The 3,543-nt window shown below is 56.8% G+C and overlaps 1 protein-coding gene across 7 annotated transcripts in view; it reads left to right on the top strand.

Moving 5' to 3' along the window:
• Positions 1-86: 86 nt before the first annotated feature.
• MYO9B (myosin IXB) overlaps positions 87-3,543 on the top strand; it is an 85,472-nt gene continuing 82,015 nt past the window's right edge. For all 7 annotated transcript variants that reach the window (XM_087867181.1, XM_087867177.1, XM_087867180.1 and 4 more), the window contains exon 1: positions 87-197. The gene's annotated coding sequence lies outside the window, so the exon portion shown is untranslated. The remainder of the gene's footprint in view (positions 198-3,543) is intronic.

The following is a 3,543-nucleotide window of genomic DNA, read 5'->3' as shown; positions in this document are numbered from 1 at the left end:
CTTCGCGGCGCTCGGCCCCGTGGCGCGCTGGCGTCACGCCCCCGCCCCGCCCCTCCGGAACCCGGAAGCGGGAGCGCGCGGGGGAGCGGCGGGCGCGGCGGGGCGGAGCGGCCCGACCAGTGGTGGGCGGTCGGGCGGGCGGGCGGCCGGGCGGGGACCCGGCCCGGGACCGGCGGCGCGCGGCAGCCGAGGCCCAGGTGAGTGGCGGCGGCCGCGGGTTGGGGGCTCGATCTCGAAGCTCGCATTGGCGGGTTGCCTTGTAGGCTACGGAGCTGAGGGTTAATGGGGGGAGGCGCGAAGGCTGGGGTCGAGGGAGCGGGAACCAGCTTGGGGGTCGCGAAGAGGTTGCAGGAGACGGAGTGGGAACGGGACGGTTAAGGAGAAAGTTGATGGAATGGGCCTGGTGAAGGAGTTTGCGGATGCAGAGGGAGCAGGTCTTGTGGCTTTGAGCGCCTTCTCTGAAGAGGACGTGGCTTTAGTGGTAGTTGGGGGTCGCAGGAAACGGGGCTGGGAGGGGGAAAGGCAAGGAGGCGGGGTTGAGAGGCCCAGGAGGGGGACGTGGGGCAAGGCCGCTGGGGGTACAGCCCGGGTACGATTGGGGGAAGAGTTACAGTACGGCCTGGGGGCGTCTGCCCTCGGTTGAAGGGGTAGAGGAATGGCTCCTGGAGGAGGGAGGCGCCTGGGATTCTGTGGGTGCTCAAATTCTGGAGGTCTAAACCCACTGGTGTGGTGGCCTGCGAATGGGGAAGGGGCAATGGGGGATGGGAAAGGGGGAGAAAAGTCATGGCAAGAACTGAGAGCCAGTTCAGGGGGGTGCTGAGAAGGAGAGGAAAGGACAAGGGTAGCCTGGTACAGACATGGGATTTTGGGGCCCCCCTCCTCTTGATTCATCTGTTTCCTGACTTTACCCCCAACTGCTGGGTAACCCAGGCGAGTCTCAGTGCCCTCTGGGCTGGTATTCTGGTATTCCAGACTTGAAAACCACGCCACTCTCCTCCTAAGACAGGGCTGGCTGGAGCCCCGGGGGTGGGGGGTCCCAGGGAGCAAGGAAGGAGCCTCCAGACCTCACTCGGGGCCCGGAACTGGGTTTGAGAGGGGAGGGAGTGGGTGTGCACACACCCGCGTGTGCTAGGCTGTCACCACCTCCTCGGAGTTGCATCCTTGGACTTAAATGGGTAAAACGACATACAGGAAATCTGTCCCCCGGCGGCTGTGAGCTCAGCCGGGGAGAGGCAGGGCAGCCCGCAGCCACGGGGCAGTCAGCCGGCGTGCTCTCCCTTCTCTCTCAGGCGCCCAGTAGGCCGGGGTCTTTAAGGGAAAGCCACTCCTGCACCTCTTTGTCTGAGGTGGGAGCTGGTGGGGACATTTCTTGCAGTTGGAGGGTCCCAGCTCCTACCTTCCTGAGGTGTATTCTGGTCTTGGAGTCTCCAGACTCTTACGGCATCCAGGAGCAGTGGGAGGCCTCTTGGGCAGCTGAGCTGGGAAGTTGTTTCATCGTCTGATGGGCCCCGGCTCTGGCAAGGGCCTTGCACTGGGCGGTTTTAATCGGCATTAACTTCTCTTCTTTCCTAACCATGGGGATCCTTGTCCAGGATCTGCCAGAAGGGCTGGGGGGCTTGGGTTTATAGCTCATTCAGGAGATGAATCTTGATAGATTGAATGTAAAGAGGGCCACAGAAAGATAACTTCTACCTTTACTTCCAGAATGTTCTAGCCCTTATAGAGGGTGGCTTTTGGCCTTGCTTGCCCAGGGCACGTGATCAGAACCCAAAGTTATGCCTCCTACAGACATTGAGTGTGGGCTTGCCCTGGCTAGGTGACCCCCCAATGAACAGGACTGGAATCTTCTGGTTGCATGGCTCTGGTGCTTGTCTCCCAGTAGCAGGAGTGCAGCCCGGCAGGCTCTTGTGTCTGAGGTCCCGACCTCGGTCAAGTCTCTTTGTCTGTTTCTTCACCTGTGAAATGAATGGGTTGGCTTCAGTCAGCATTTCTCAACTTTAGAACCCAATCCCTCTTGAAAATCTTAGCATCTCTGGCACACAGCCCCCTCATATTTTATACAATGAATCCCCACTGCAGTGATCCCACTAGTGTTCAGCTTTCCATTGTATAGTTTATATCCAAAAATGACCTTCTTTACTGTTCCTTTATCTTCCACATGGAAAATTCCACAAATTCCATGTTTGCTTTTGCACGTTATACCTGTTCCCAAAGCTTCAGCTGTACCTTTCTGGTCAGAAATCCCTGAGTGAGACTCTCCCTCAGTTCCAGGCCTCTGGCTCAGAGGAGAGGGTAGAGACTCGGCAATGTCCCCTTTCTGTTTGGCTATATGATCTATTTTCTGTCCCCAACAGACGCTTGTTAATTTGCCACTTCCCTTACCTCATCTCCCCAAAATTGTGTCTTAAGTGGGCTCAGGAGTTCAGTTAAGCAAGGGCTGATCCTTCCAACACTGGGGCTGGGGCCCCAGTGACAGAGATGAGCCCTCATGCCCTGGAGGAGGGATGTTCCAGTGCTCTCCCTCCCCTGGGAATAATGAAATGCAGAGTGGGTGGTCAGTGCAGCAACGGAGGTGGTGCAGGCAGCTGTGGGACAGAATCAGGGATGACCAATGCAAGCTTCAGGGCTTGGGGGATTCTGGCAAGTTTCCTTGGATGAGGTGGCAAGATCCAAGCCAGGCCTCGAAGGACACAGAGGTGTTAAGTCCGGCCAGGAAGAGGGAACTGCATAAGCAGATCCCTGCACTGCTTTGCCTTTTACTGAGCATCCTTTGTGATGGACACTTTTACACCCATCTCTTTTATTCTGCCAACCGGCGGCAAGCAGTCCTGGTTCTTTTCTCAGTATGGAAACTGGGACTCAGGCAGCCAGCGACTCCAGAAATGCCTCCCTGGGCTTTCCAGAAACACGAAGGATCATTAGTAACCTCAAATTGGCAAAGGCCAAATTGCTAGAGCACACTTTCTCAACCGCAGCACCATTGACGTTGGGGCTGGGTTATTTTTTGCTGTGGGGGCCGTCCCACCCATTACAGGAGATCAAGCAACATCCCTGGTCTCCACCCACTAGACGCCGATAGCATACACCCCCTGAGTCGTGACCACCAGAAATGTCTCCCTATGCAGCTGTGTGTCTCTTGGGGCACAAGATCCACCACTCTGTAGTGAAATCTGGTTACTGCCCGAGGCCTACCTCTGCCTCAGTGGGTCTCTGGTGTTTGGTCAGCTCCCAGGGGACTGCTGCCAAGGGCAGGCGTGGGGAAAAGCAGCCAGCAACTGAATTCTGCTGTCTGGTCAGTTCTTAATCTAGAGTCCTGGTAAAAAAAAAAAGGAGGCACCACTGGGAAAGGACTGAGGGGGAGTGAGACAGCACACCCCAAAGAATGGGCAGCAGAGGAGGAACAAGAGGCGAGCCAGGGCCGTCTTCGCTCACGGAGACAGCAGATGCCATTGTCTTTCTCTTTGTGTTACGACTGACCTGGATTTCTGCAGGAACCGTCCCTCGTCTCAGTACAAATTGTTGCTTTTCTTCCGAGATTAGAGG

This window comes from Ursus americanus, chromosome 14 (genome assembly GCF_024610735.1).
Source record: "Ursus americanus isolate L20-20 chromosome 14, mUrsAme1.1.p, whole genome shotgun sequence".
Classification (NCBI taxonomy): domain Eukaryota; kingdom Metazoa; phylum Chordata; class Mammalia; order Carnivora; family Ursidae; genus Ursus; species Ursus americanus.
The sequence above is the reverse complement of the archived record's forward strand: the minus strand, read 5'-3'. Positions and strand labels throughout refer to the sequence as shown.